The sequence below is a fragment of the Euphorbia lathyris genome, chromosome 7 (assembly GCF_963576675.1).
Source record: "Euphorbia lathyris chromosome 7, ddEupLath1.1, whole genome shotgun sequence".
NCBI lineage: Eukaryota > Viridiplantae > Streptophyta > Magnoliopsida > Malpighiales > Euphorbiaceae > Euphorbia > Euphorbia lathyris.
In genome coordinates, this window is record NC_088916.1 from 2,692,451 (window position 1) to 2,709,230 (window position 16,780).

The following is a 16,780-nucleotide window of genomic DNA, read 5'->3' on the forward strand; positions in this document are numbered from 1 at the left end:
CCAGGGTAAGAGTAACTTGTAACCGCCATTAAATGAGCATTAATGGAGACTTTCTAGTTACCTAGAGGTTACGAATTCCCCAACTATATATAGCCTACCTCCCTAGGCTATCAAGGTACACACATTCACTTATTCTTTGTCAATTCAGTTTGCTCTCTTGATCTTCCTTACTGACTTTGGCATCGGAGTCTCCCCGGCCGATTCCAACGGCGCCTCACAGGGACGTGCTCTGATCAAGGATTTTTCCCCGTGTTATCAAGTTTCAAGCCTTATTACTTGAACTTAGCCCAAAGAACCGATTAATTTGCTTAAAGTAACCTATTGATCGACTAATTTTTTAAAGTGACGTATTGGCTCTCTAAATTTACTTGCATTGATCTATTGCTCCGCTGAACTTGTTTAAAATTGTGTACATTTTAATTTATCTAAATCCTCCATTGTTTTGTCATATGGACTTAGAAAGTTTAATTGTAAAGCAAGTTTATGGAATTAATGAGATACTTTATAAATTCAAGGGAGCCAATTTAATTTTGAGAAATTTACATAAAAATTCAGATTTAAAAAATTATCTAAAATTATATCAAGCAGTAGTTTAAATAATGTCAAACTAAGAAAATCATTGTTTTTAATATATTTTAAGAGCTAGATTTTGTAAATTAAGGGTTTAAGATATATTTGTTAGAGTTTAGGATCTATGAATTAGGGTTTAAAATTTACAAATTAGCATAAAATCATAATTTATTTGTGATATAAAAAAATAACATATATATTTTTTTTTTATAAACATACTTACTTCATTAGATGAAAAGAGTACAAATACAATCAGAAAACCACATGGAATAAAATCCTAACAAAACCACAAAGGGATAAAATTGACTACAAAGAGCATGAAAAATCCATAAAAGGTATAAAAAACACAAAAAAACAATAAAACATATACTTCTTGAAAATCAAAATCCGTAGAACAGCAACTGCAATCCGATCTTCATCATTCAGACCCTTTCGAATATTCGGATCAGAGTCCTTTCTTTTGTTGCAACCACATAGATCTATTGATCCACGTATAAAATAAATCATTTCCGCACTTGCTAAATCCGAAAAAGATATAAATAAAAGAATGATTGGGAGTAGATACAATTCAGACAGATATAGAGATCTGCAAAAAATATATGGATACTGAATAAGAAAAACAACAAAAAGAATACACAATCTAACCCGGTTGGAGGAGGAAGAAGGAAAATTCCTTCTTCCTCCTCAAAGTAGATCCGCTTTGATTTAGGAAGAGGAGAATGAGACTGATGGAAGTTTTTTTCTCAAGAGAATAACATATTGAGAATTAAGTTTTTTAGTATGATTTAATTGTAATTTTATAATTAAATATAATTTTCATGTAAAAAACCATTTAATTTTTAAACCAAGTCACTACAATAAATTGAATTTTTTGTGAGGAAAAATTAGTGAGAAAATAGAATTCACCACTAATTATTATACATTTGTGACGAATTACTAATTTCTCCATAAAAGATGAATATTTATGGTGAACTTACAATTACACCACAGTTAATAGAGTAAACAGTGGGCAATTAAAAACTTCCCCACAAAATATTGTACATATTATGGTGATTCCTTTGAAATTTAGTGCGCCAAATTAAGGCGGTAATATATACATTGATAAAAGATCAAAGTATTATATATTGTGGGGATTTCAAAAAATCGTCACTAAAGATTTCAATCCCCAAGTAAACCATAATCCTTTATCTGAAAATTAGTGAAACCACATGGGTTTTATTTGAACTTTACCCTACTTTTAATGACATTCTAACGCTGACAATGATGTAGCGATTTATTTTTCATCACAAATGGATTTTAGTGGCGAAAAAATGAAACATTTCCCCACAAAAAAAACAGTGAGTCCAAAGACTCATAAGATATTAAGTCTAGTTTTAAACTTGAAGGTTTGGAACAATTTTTTATTTTGAGAAGGATTGGATTCATTCTAAAATAATAATAACAAAAATGCATAAATCTTAAATCTAAATTTTTTATTTTTTTCCATTTTTATCAAATTTAATTCAATAATTTAATATCTTAAAATATTGTACATTGTATAAGAGATTAATATATATAAGATCTATATTAAGCTATAACTATATATCAGATTGAGTTTTTAATTGATTTGGTTCCATGACATAGTATCAGAGTCTATTAGACCAAATGATTGAGGGTTCGAGTTTTAACAACCTCATTAATTTGTGGAATTAAAAACACATGGTGGGATGAGCCCCTACTATGGATTTAGTTTTGTAGTTTTTTTTTTAAGGATTTTAGGTTTATTAGGTTGAATATTGATTGATTAAATGTCTTTTAAATTAGCTTTATAACGAGGTTTTGTTTGTCTGTTGTGTCGTAGAGTAGGTGAAACTAGGATTTTAATTGGGATAAGGTATCAAAATATGCCTAAGGTTTTTGGAGAAGTACCAATTTAAGCTCAACGTTCAAAATAGCACCAATATAGGCTTAACGTTTACAACATAATATCAATTTAGGTTTAATGTTTACAATATAGCATCAATTTAGGCCTCACGTACAAAATAGCACCAATATAGGCTTAACGTTTACAAAATAATACGAATTTAAGCTTAACGTTTATAAAAATATATCGAATTTAAGCTAAACATCACAATTAAATTAACCATGTTATATTCTTTTCCTATTAACTTTATAAGTTATCTTTTTATTTAGTTCTATTTGCTTATTTATTATAATACAATTAATTAGTTTTCTTACCCATTAAAACATTATACTTGTTTTTCATCAACCATTCTATGAATATATGCAAACTAAAAGTAATTGAATATCCACAATATTTTGAACACTGGTTAAAATAATATTGATACATGTCAGTGTTAGAAATATTGTGGATATTCAATTACTTTTAGTTTGCATATATTACATGAACAATGAAATTTAGTAGTCATGAAATCTATACTATATATAATAGCGGAAGCAGAGAGAATCTACAAGAAGTATTTTAGAGTCTTTTTAGCTTAGTTGGCATCGTAGGAGCAAAAGGAATAAATGAGTTTTTTTTTATAAAAAAGAATAAATAAATTAATGAGCTTTTATTATCTCTATATCATGAGTATTATATTAACATATTATTGATTATCAATTATTAGCACATTAAGTAAAGTAATAAAAGAAAGTATGAGTTACAAGAAGATGAAAAAACACTAAGCGAAAGAAATCCAAAAGTCACAAATAAACCTATATATAAAGCATGATATATAATATTCCATCATTATATTCATTGGCCACCGAAAATCAAAGACCTCCTTTAATTTTGATTATGTATTAGTTTTGTTCTTAATCTTATAATTTTGTTCTTATTTCAAATAATATAGTCTTATAATTTTTTCTTACTTCATTAAGAGATTCAAATTTATTTAAGAGCGGTTTCCATTGATAAACTGTATTAATAAAAAAAAATTCAGGAATTGGGAGAATTTGGACTTTGATATCTCCAATTGAAGAAATTAGATGGAAATAGAAGAGGCATAGACAACTGAAATCGGGAAAAGCAAATGTATCAGAAATTATAGGAAATCGCTATGTTTTCGAAGGTAATTATTCGATTTTTTTTCATGTGTAGTAGTTATTTTGTTCTTAATTGTGTTGTTCCACACCTCTCGCTGCCTTATCTATGTTTTCTTTTTATTTGTCTTTTTTTTTTAAATGACTAAATAAATATTTGTACTTTTTCATCATTTTTTAGTATAAGTTGCTAAGTGTAATCGTTTCGATTGTGAACTCTAACTAAAATATGGATTTTCGGCTTTATATGAACTCAATTGTTAGGTTTAATTGGAATTAGATTAATCTTCAGAGATGAAATTCCATTTCTGTCGTTACCCAGGTTCCATACCTCTCGCTATCTTATCCATGTTTTCTTTTTTATTTGTCTTTTTTTTCAAAATGAATAAAATAAAGATTTTGTAAATTTGTATTCTTTTTTAGTATATGTTGCTAGGTGTTATCGTTTCGATTGCTAACTCTTAACTAAAATTTAGATTTTCGGCTTTATATGAACTTAATTTTTGGCTTTCTCAATTGTGTTGTTGTTTTATTTTTATTAAACAATTGTTGTTATAGTTTCATCTTTCAGAGATGAAATTCCATTTCTGTCGTTATCCAGATTCCATACCTCTCGCTACCTTATCCATGTTTTCTTTTTTATTTATTTATTTTTCAAAATGACTAAAAAGATTTTGTATATTTGCATTCTTTTTTAGTATATGTTCCTAGGTGTTATCGTTTTGATTGTTAACTCTAACTAAAATTTAGATTTTCGGCTTTTTATGAACTCAATTTTTAGTTTTAATTGAAGTTAGATTAATTTTTCTAATTTGGAACATGTTGAAATCCACTCATTTTTTTTTTATTTTGAGTTTAAAATTTTTTTATTTAACTTTAAAAAATAGCATTAGAACCAATATAACTGGAAAAAAATTTATAACACATTGACAAAAAAATATGTAAGGATCCATTCATTTAACTTTAATAAATAATATTAAAACCAATATAACTGGAAAAAAATTATATTTATATTTAATAGATATAATAAATTAACTTACAAAATATTCCAACGAAAATAAATTATATAACGATAAAAAATATGTAAGGATCCATTCAAATTCCATTCATTTAACTTTAATAAATAGCATTAAAATCAATATAACTAAAAAAAATTATAACATATTTAATTTTTCGTTATAATAATCAGCACAATATTAAAACCTCCATAAACTAAATAAATTTAACAAAGAAAAACATACTTATTTCAAATTCATGGATTTATCAAAGATTTTAGATAGCACGAGAATTTTTTTTTTTAGAAAATTGCAAGATTATATAGAAAAATTATTATACAAGAACGGAAAGGAATGACCCTTGCAAACATATCAACATGGTCAATAGATTATAACTTCAACAATTTCCAAAAACTATTATCAAGTAATTATAATGGGTTGTTTGTTAATTAATTTACAATTTGTAAATTTAAATTATTTTAAAAGAAAATATTAGTATCACTATAGGTAAATGATATAAAATTTTAAAAATATTAAAATGTTAAATTTATGTACAAAAACTTTATCACCCGCGCAACGCGCGGGCATAATACTAGTCATTTATGAAAAACAAATATAAGATTTTAATGGGCAAGAATACTAATTAATTGTATTATAATAAATAAGAATATATAGAACTAAATAAAAAGATAACATATAAAGTTAATAGGGAAAGAATATAATATGATTAATTTAATTGTGACGTTTAGCTTAAATTCGATATATTTTATAAACGTTAAGCTTAAATTCGTATTATTTTGTTAACGCTAAGCCTATATTGGTGCTATTTTATACGCGATGCCTAAATTGATGCTATATTGTAAATGTTAAGCCTAAATTGATATTATGTTGTAAACTTTAAGCCTATATTGGTGCTATTTTGAACGTTGAGTCTAAAATTGGTACTTTCCCAAAAACCTTAGGCCTATTTTGGTACCTTATCCCATTTTAATTCAATTGGTTTCGTGACATGGTATCAAAGCTTCTTCGACCAAACGGTCGAGAGTTTGAGTCCTGACAACCTCATTAATTTGTGGAATTAAAAACACATGGTGAGATGGCCCCTGCTAGAGATTTAGTTTTGTTGCTATTTTAAGGATTTTAGGTTTATTAGTTGCATATTGATTGATTAAATGTTTTAAAGTAGCTTTAGAATAGGGTTTTGTTTGTCTATTATGCACTAGAGTAGGTGGAATTAGGATTTTTTCTTGCCATTTTTCTAGTTTTCATAAGTAACATTTCTACTACGTTGCATGGAAATTAAGACGGGAAGAAATACTGAAAAACGTTATTTCTAAAAAATTATATTAAGAAATGAAAACGGATATGAAACATGGAATCGCTAGTGGAGCAGAATTTCCATATAACACAATGTGTTTGATGTTACCGATTTTGATGCTTTGGTTAGTAGATGTGTGATGGATGAAGGCTTAAAGGAGAGATGGATAAGATACAAATTGTAAATGATGAGGATATAATGGTCAATGTGAAAGGTAGTATTAAAGCTCTTATAAGAGGTACGAGACGAAAATTGGTTACGAGAGTTGTTTTTTCAAAACCTCTAAACTTAAAATCTCTAATGCTTTCTCGTCTATCTGGAAAATGAATTGCGAATTTAGGGTTAATGAATATGGTAAAATAATCGATAGAATTTCAGTTTGTAATTGACATAAAAAAAAGGGTGGTGAAAGGATTCTCCGTGGCATTATGATCTATATGTCGTTGTTTTGACGAATGTGGAGTGATATAACTATCAAAACGTAATATGAATCTTTGCGATTTCTAGTTTGCGAATGAGATTTGTGTAGTTATTACCATTAATGAAGCAAGTTTAGGTAACTGGGCAACACATATTAAGGTGAGATTTGAGAATAAAATTGGCTTAAAACTCCATTTAAAGCTGTTGAAACTCAACTATAATTTTATGAAATTTGGAATAAAATGTTTTAGAATAAGTTTCGATCGGTTTTACATGAGATTGAATGAAATTCATGAAATACTGCATTTAAACGTGTGATGCTGGGTAAACCGCGACTGGCGCTTCTGGTGGAATTGCATCTTTTGCTCGGTGAATAGAATAAACCCCATTTGAATCCCGGTTCGGGACACCTTTTTTTCCTCAAAGGTTACTTTCTCTCACCCGAGCCGATTATAAACTCAGGTGTAATTTGTTGAAATCTTAGAGTTTATGTTGAAGCTCGAACTCAGAAAATAGGAACAGACCGAACAAAATTAAATGGGCAGAGTCGCGGACAATGTCGCTTTCTTTAAGACGTTCGCGGAACTGCCGGAATTTAGCAAACAATATGAACTCCGGTCGCCTCCAGGATAAAACAACCCTTTTAAATACGATTTTTGTATTGCACCGTACGAAAATCGTTCTGTATACACTCTCTGTTTACTTGCTCAGTTTCGAAAAAATACAGAATGAATGAAAGTAAATTGTATTTGAAGGCAGTCTCTCATCACCTATTTATACAAGAAAAAAGAGCTGTTTGAACTCTGATTTCATGGAGAAAGAGAAGGAGGAAAACCAGGAAGGTGGAGGAGACTGAAGACACGTTTAGAAAAATGGACGTTGTGAACAACGTTCACAAAGACTAAATCAGAGCATAAATAATTAAATAAGAAAGGATTTCCGAAATTAAAAATAATAATAAAAAATATTATTAATAAAAAATTAATCATTTTACACCACACCACACCGGTCCGGCCCGGTTCGGTTCAGTCGGATGGACGGCGCGCGCGCGCGTGTGTGGTGGTCAACCAAAGAGATAGGTCCTCACCATTTCACAAAAGTGGGTACCCCTTGGGGCACACCCCAAGCATGTGAGGACCTTCTTTATAAACATCTCCACTTAGTGCTTTGAAAGCAATGTGGGATGTTTTTCACTTGAAAAAACATAAAGACACTTGAAAGGGCTTTATTTCATAAATTTTACTTGGGCTAAGCCCAACAATCCCCCACTAAAATTTTTGAAAGCGTTTTACTGAGCAGTTACATAAGGTCAGACATAAGCAGAGGTATCTTTCGATTTGAACCTTTGCGTAGTGAGTATAGTTCAGATTTTACTAGAGTGACTCGTAGTCTTGAACTCTATCTCTGACGTATATCACGCCATAACCTTTTCAGAGTGTAGTTCTAGTAGCCCGTGCATTTATGGCCTTGCACGTCTATCCCGGTTTAATGAATGCTCTAGAGTTTTGTCCTAAACTCATAGGAAGCGGCCTCACTTCCACATTCATATAGGTGAGTCTATCAAAAGTACTCCTGTAACTAAGTACTTCACTCCAAATGGAGTATAGACTTCATTAAGAGTTTCTATTATCTCAACCTCAAATCGCTTCAGGATATTCATGCTTCTAATTGCATGATCTGACTCATATTACCACACAACTTGTTATTACCCTTTGAACCTATTTCTTGGGATCTCCAGTCTATAGGTTGGGTTACCATTGTGTGTAACTCATCACTGTAGGGGCATAAGTCCCATACTCCTTGCCGTATTATGGACTTTCTCTCTAGCTAATCCTTTCGTCAAAGGATCGGCTAAATTCTCTTCTGAGCGTATGTGATCCACTCTAACAGCTCCTTTAGTGAGTAGCCCTCTCACAGTGTTGTGCTTACGACGTATCTGTCGTTTCTTATCGTTGTAATAACGATTCTGAATCTTAGCAATAGCCGCGGTACTATCGCAGTGGATCAATACAGCTGGAATCGATTTTTCCCATAGGGGAATCTCAACTGACAGACTTCTCAACCAACCTGCTTCTTCACTAGCCACAGCTAGTGCAATCAGTTCTGATTCCATGGTTGATTGAGCTAGAATAGTCTGTTTCTTAGACTTCCATGAAATAGCACCACCAGCTATATTGAAAATATAGCCACTAGTAGCCTTAGAATCATCTGATAAGGTATTCCAGTCAGCATCACTATATCCTTCAAGGACTACTGGAAACCTTTGATAATGTAATCCAAGTTTCATGGTTCTTTTAAGGTATCTCATGACCCTTTCTATAGCATTCCAATGCTCCTCACTAGGTCTACTATAGCAGTCCTACGACATACGCGATGTCGGGTCTAGTACAATCAGTGGCATAACGAAGACTGCCAATTATGCTAGCATACTTTGATTGTCTTACACTGTCTCCAGTGTTCTTAAAAAGTTTATACTAGGGTCATAAGGTGTACATGCAGGTTTACAGTCAAAGTAGTTATATTTCTTTAGTATCTTCTCAACGTAGTGAGATTGATCTAAAGAAATTCCAGTTTCAGACCTAGTTATCTTTATGCCAAGAATGACGTTCGCTTCTCCTAGATCTTTCATGTCAAAGTTCTCACACAACATTGACTTAACAGCATTTACAACATGAATATTAGATCCAAAAATAAGCAAGTCATCAACATATAAGCAAATAATGGTGCAAAGACCATTTTCATATTTGTAGTAGATACACTTATCACTTTCATTCACCTTATAGCCATTTGAAATAATCAAGTTGTCAAATTTTGCATGCCATTGCTTAGGTGCTTGTTTTAGCCCATATAAAGACTTATCTAACTTACATACCTTATGGGTTTGACCAAAGACTACAAAGCCCTCAGGTTGATCCATATAAACCTCTTATTCTAGTTCACCATTCAAAAACGCAGTTTTAACATCCATTTGGTGCACTACTAGATTGTGCATAGAAGCAATAGCAATCAAAACACGTATAGACGTAATCCTAGTGACAGGTGAATAAGTATCAAAGAAATCAACATTTTCTCTTTGTCTAAAGCCTTTAGCTACAAGGCGAGCCTTAAACTTATCTACTGAACCATCAGGTTTCAGTTTCTTCTTAAGGATCCATTTACAACCTATTGGTTTACAACCTAGTGGTAAGTCTACTAAGTGCCAAGTTTGGTTTGACTCAAGTGAGTCCATTTCATCATTAATGGCTTCTTGCCATAAGTCAGCATCTAATGATGTTAAGGCTTCTTGTATGGTAAGTGGATCCTCTTCTACTGTGAAAGCATAAAAGTCAGAACCAAAGTCTTTAGATACTCTAGGTCTCTTACTTCTCCTAGGTTCAGATTCCTCAATCTCTTTTTGCACTATAGGTCTAGTAGCAGGTATGCTACTAGATGATGCACCCCCACTATTTCTCAACTTAAAAGGAAATCTATCTTCATAAAAGTCAGCACCGTTCGACTCCAATATGACTTTCGCATTCAAATCATAGAACCTATATGCTTTGCTATTCACAGCATATCCAATAAACACACATTCATAAGCCCTACTAGCAAGTTTGACTCTCTTAGGGTCAGGAATCCTAACATAAGCCAAACAACCCCAAGTTCTAAAATATGATAGACTAGGTGTTTTATTTTTCAAGATCTCATAAGGAGAGATTTTGCTTCTGGATTTAGGGACCCTATTTAGCACATAGCAAACAGTCAAAATGATTTCTCCCCACCAATGTGAGGCGGCACCTGAACTAAGCATAATAGCTACTACAGATTCGGTAAGTGTCCTATTTTTCCTTTCAGCCTTTCCGTTCATTTCTGGTGAATAAGGTGCTGTGGTTTCATGTATAATACCATGTGTTTTATAGAAATCAATAAACAGGCTAGAACCATATTCTGTGCCTCTATCGCTACGAAGTCTCTTGACTTTCCTATTGTATTGATTTTCTATTTCAACTATGAACAACTTAAACATGTCAAACGCTTCACTTTTATTTTTCATAAGATAAACAAAAGTAAAGTCAGAACAATCATCAATAAAGGTTATAAAGTACCGTTTGTCATTTCTAGTCAACTTTCCATCTAATTCACATATATCTGAATGAATTAAATCTAGAGGTTCAGAATCCCTAACAACAGATTTATGAGGTGTTTTTGTGATTTTTGCCTGACTACAATAATCACATTTAAGAAATTCATTCAAATTCAATTTTGGAATTAACCCTAAGTTACTCATATTTTTAATGATTCGCTTATTAACATGACAAAAACGAGCATGCCAAACATTAAAAGTACACAAGGAGTAAACAGAAGCATTCACTTTATTAATCTCAACATTCAACTTAAACATGCTTTCAGTAGCATAACCTTTTCCTACAAATACATTGTTCTTAGTCAAAGTAAATAAATCTGCTCCTATAGTCTGAGTAAAACCAGCCTTGTTGAGAAGATAGCCCGAAACCAAATTTTTCCTCATTTCTGGAGTATGCATCACATCCTTCAAAGTTAAGGTTTTTCCAGATGTGAAGTTCAATTCCACACTACCAATTCTAGCAACAATAGTGGTATGGGAATCACCCAATAACACTTTCTTATCTTCGGTCACAGCACTGTATGTTTTGAACATACTTCTATCATAGCAAACATGGCGAGAAGCACCAGTGTCTACCCACCACCCATCTGATCCACCTATGAGGTTGATCTCAGAAATCATAGCAACAAAGTTGTGTTGCTCTTCAGTCAGGTTAACACTAGGAGTAGTGTTTGGCCTGTTCCTTCACTTACGTGCCATATGACCTGGTTTTCCACAATTAAAGCATAGGAAAGCAGCATCATTTCTAGGTGGTTGTTGTTGTGGCCTATTTTGGTTCCTTTGAAGGTTCCAATTCAAATTAACTCGGGTGTTGCGGTTTTGGATTGGTTTGCGGTTCTGATTTTTAAAATTCTTTTGAGTGGGTTTCAGAACCGCAGTGGACCTTTTAGTGTTATTAGAAACAATAAGCACTTCCTCTTTTAAATCTTGTTTTCGAGCTTCCTCCTCAATTCGGAGGCGAGTAATCAAACTTTCCATCAAAAATTCTTTTGTTTTGTGCCTCAAAATATTTTTAAAATCTTTACACGAAGGAGGCAATTTGTCAATTATGACAGCAACTTGAAATTGATCGTTTAAAGGCATACCTTCTGAGATAATTTCATGTGCTATCTTCTGTAATTCATGAGATTGAATTTCCACTGACTTGTCATCAGTCATCTGGAATTTGAGGTAGCGACTTACAGCGTATTTTTTCGATCCGGCCTCCTCAGTGTCATACTTCCTCTGCAGAGCTTCCCAAATTTCTTTTGCTGTTTTTTCTTCAGCAGTGTAGTAATCATACAGATCGTCAGTCAGTCCATTGAGTATATAATTTTTGCACAGAAAATCATTTTCTGTCCATCTCTCAGTAGCACGAACAGCAGCACGAACATCTGCCTCGTCACCATCTTCAGGAACAATTGGTTTTTCCGAAGTCAGAACAGAAGCTACCTTCTTTGTTGTGAGGTAGAACAGCATCTTCTGTCTCCATCTTCGGAAATGAGCTCCTTCAAACCGGAATGGTTTGTTAATCTCAGCAATCCCATTTGATTGTTCGGTAGCCATCAGCAGTAATTGAAGCGTCTTAAAATTATTGAAGCTCGAACTCAGAAAATAGGAACAGACCGAACAAAATTAAATGGGCAGAGTCGCGGACAATGTCGCTTTCTTTAAGACGTTCGCGGAACTGCCAGAATTTAGCAAACAGTATGAACTTCGGTCACCTCCAGGATAAAACAGCCCTCTTAAATACGATTTTCGTACGAAAATCGTTCTGTATACACTCTCTGTTTACTTGCTCAGTTTCGAAAAAATACAGAATGAATGAAAGTAAATTGTATTTGAAGGCAGTCTCTCATCACCTATTTATACAAGAAAAAAGAGCTGTTTGAACTCTGATTTCATGGAGAAAAAGAAGGAGGAAAACCAGGAAGGTGGAGGAGACTGAAGACACGTTCAGAAAAATGGACGTTGTGAACAACGTTCACAAAGACTAAATCAGAGCATAAATAATTAAATAAGAAAGGATTTCCGAAATTAAAAATAATAATAAATAAAAATAATATTATTAATAATAATTTTTTTTTAATAAAAAATTAATCATTTTACACCACGCCCGGCCCGGACGGACGGACGGTGCGCGCGCGCGCGCGTGTGTGGTGGTCAACCAAAGAGATAGGTCCTCACCCTTTCACAAAAGTGGGTACCCCTTGGGGCACACCCCAAGCATGTGAGGACCTTCTTTATAAACATCTCCACTTAGTGCTTTGAAAGCAATGTGGGATGTTTTTCACTTGAAAAAACATAAAGACACTTGAAAGGGCTTTATTTCATAAATTTTACTTAGGCTAAGCCCAACAGTTTATATATTATATAATAATTTCAATCAATTTTATATGTATTTCAATCACGTCACATTAGGTGAAACACATATGAAACTGTATTGAAACTCATGAAACTAGGTGAAACACATATGAAACTACATTGAATCTTACATGAGGTGAAACTAGGCGAAACTGCGTTTAATTTGATGAAGATGTAATGTTTAAAGTTGCCTCTATCATTTTTGTAGAAATGCATATTTACTTGTAACATACAAAATATTAAAATTTTACCCTTGATGTTTCCAAACATGATCGATTTGCCCCCTGTCTAACAGAAAATTTAAAAAATTAGTTTATCATTATTTGACATGTTATTTAACTATCAAATTAGATCTTACAAATATTAATTATATCTAAAATGTTTACTGTATTACTATTAAAATTACAAATAACCAAATTACAACAATTAAGTTTGACACATATAAATCAATTACAAAAAATTGATTAAATTATTTATTATATTATTAACATAATTCTAACCTGTTAAAAAATATAAAATTATTATAAACTAATTTGAAATGTGTAATAATAAAATAATAGTTAGACTATTTCGTTCAAATTTTTCGTTAAATAGAATAAAATTGAATTGATCTTGTTTTCAAGAAGTTTGATAAAATTTTATCATTTTAGGAATAAATTTGGATCTTTAATCAAACAAGAATTAATAATTTCAAGGGTAAAGTCTTTAAAAAAAACCCTTGAACTTTCATTTTTTATCAAACTGATACCTGAAAAAAAAAATTATCCACATGGGAACTACACTTTTTCAATCTAAAAATAATTTCTTTTAGTTTGATACTATAAAAACGGTCATTAACGACCTTAAAATGGAAAATTTTAAGAATTAAAATTGTTTAGTACCACATTTACTATGGAACGAATTTTTTTATTTTTTATAAAATCATCATTTTCGGAGCTTTCGCTCTCTAAAACATTCGTTCTCTCTCATCACCTAACAACACCTAAATAACCTCAAAATAAAAAAGGTTGAAGAATTAAAATTACTTAAAAATAAATGTTTGAAGTTTTCAATTTTGAGGTCGTCAAGGTGAAAGAATTAAAATTACTTAAAATATTATCAAGTGTTTGAATTTTTCAATTTTAAGGCCATCAATGTTCATTTTAATTTTGAGATCCTTGTTTTTAGTAAAATGAAAAACCTCAGTCATCTCATTGTCACAAATAAAAACCTCAACGTTAAGGATAAAATTACACCATTTTAGACGTTAGGGGTAAAATTGCTCCAGACCCAAAACGTTAAGGGTATTTTTGCACCTTAACCCTTTTAAAAAAAAATAGATACCAATTTCACATAACATAAAGTAAATTTAACCTAATTTCAATTAGTTTTATTCGTTTTGGACAACCATGAGCTATATCAATTGAGTTAAGTTTCTTTTTCTTTTTATTTTTATTTTTTTGACAATTTAATTTAATTGGAACACGTATTAATTAATTAGATCAAATAGAATGGTCAGTGAAGGACACGTATTGGATCAAATTATTTGAGAAGTTGGTAAAAAAACAACAATAATTTATTTCTGGAATTATTGGTGACAAGATACAAATTCTCAATCATTTAGAGAGAGAGTTTGCATCATTGCATGAATGGATTAGTTTTAAATATAATAGTAATAATAATTATTATTATTATTAGGGGAAATTTCAAATAAAACTCCTGTGGTTTCACTAATTTTCAGATAAAGGACTGTGGTTTATTTTTTGTCAAAACGAGGACTGAGGTTTCGCACTTTTAATAATGCTATTAAAACTATCTTTAACGACCTGAAAATGAAAATTTTCAAGAATTAAAGTTGTTCAATGTCATATTTTCTATGTAACTACATTTTCGATTTTAGAAAATCATCTTTTTTGGAATTTTCTCTCTCTAAATATTAACTTTCTCTCTCTTTACCAAACATCATCTAAATAATCTCGAAATAAAAAAGTTGAAGAATTAAAGTTACTTAGAATATTAGTGGTTCTTAAAATATGTCATTTTTGAAGTTGTTCAGGGTGATTTTAATAGTATCAATCGAAAAAGTCCTTATTTTGCTAAAGTTGAAAACCTCAGTCCTCGTTTTGACAAAAAGTAAACCACAGTCCTTTATCTGAAAATTAGTGAAACCACAGAGGTTTTATTTGAACTTTCCCCTTATTATTATTATTATGTGATTAATTACTTTAGACATATATATTAGTACTTAAATCATCAAATCAAATAATTAAAATTATATTTTATAAAATAATTATGTAAAAATTAAATTTTTTAGGAGATGATCTCAAAAAAATTAATTCAACAAATTTGAGAAAAAGATGTTTAAATTAAATTTTAAACAAAAAAAAATCATAATTAGTTATAAATATCACAATTAAAACGTACTATAAAATTCTAATTATCAATATCTCAAGATAAATCTATTTTTTATGTGTAATAAATCAAATATATTTTTATACCATAATTTATAAATTCCGGACCCCAATTTAGATATCCTACACCTAAAAAAATATATTCTAAAACTCTAATTTATAAACACTAAACATAATTCAAATTATTACTTGACATAATTATAATAATTTTTAAAAATTGCATTTCCTTATAAATTTCTCTAAATTTTATCCTCAACATTTCCAATATGAAATAATTTTGGACTCATATAATGGCGAAATCAAGATTTAAATGCTTAAGGCGTGATAAAGAATATGCGTCTGAGACAGACATCCAACCCAACATAAAGATCCTGGCCTTTAGTCTAAAAAATGTAGGCACAATGTACTAAAAACTTATCAACAAAATGTTCACCCAACACATCAGGAAACCCATATAGGTACATGTCAATGATAATACCATCTCAAGCTCAATCTAGATAAATGCATTTTTGGCATCTGATCGGGTAAATTTTTGAGATACGTGGTCTTCGAGCGCGATATCGAGCCCAACCCTATCAAAGTCCATGTTATGCTAAATATGCAACCATCCTCCAACCTGCAAGGGATTTAAAAGCTTAACGATAAACTCGTCGTTTTAGGATGTTCATCTCATGCTCCGCACAACGATGTCTCCCCTTTAACAAACTGCTAAAAAACACCATCCCTTTAAATGGAACATAGATTGCCAAAGGGCATTCGAAGTCATAAAAGAATTCTTCACTTCCTTATCACTACTCACAACCCCTCATAACCGAGAAACCTTGCATCTATATTTCACAGTTGTCGAGGAGCCCGTCGCCATTGTCATCACTTAGACCGAAGACACTGAAACTCTACTAGTATACTACCTAAGTCGTGTACTCAAAGGTGTTGGGTTACACTACAATGAAGTGGAAAAAGCTCTATTCACCATCACACACATCATAGATCGACTCTTATCATACTTCTAGGCCCATTTAGTCGTTATTAATCAAGAAAGTTATACAACGCCTAGAGGTCTCTAGACGAATAACGAATTGGTCCATCTGTCTCTTCCAACTTGACATCTCCTTTGAGCCATGCCCCTCCGTTAAGACACAGGGATCGACAAACTTCCTTGTCAAATTTACCAGGTCGAGTCATATTGTATCCACCATCACAGACCTTCCTAATCCCAACATCCCGAAACGGAACATAAGCGTCACTTAATTATAAAATTATACTACTATATTCTATACGAATTGGACAACCAAATTTAAAAATCCAAATATTTTATCAAATTGGAAAATATATTAATTTCTAATTTTATTATTAAATTATAAACCATACAGAATACAAAATAAAATGTCTATATTATTTAAAAATGTCTGAAATTAACTCAATTTAAAAGTAAAAGTGTTATTAGCTACCAATATTAAAAGTAACATCATCTTAGATGTTAAGAATATAACTGTTCCTAACTCTAAATATTAAAAAATATATATATTTTTATAATTTCCTACATATTTAATCATTTCTTACGAGCAAATTTGGATATTATAAAAAAAAAATCCAAATA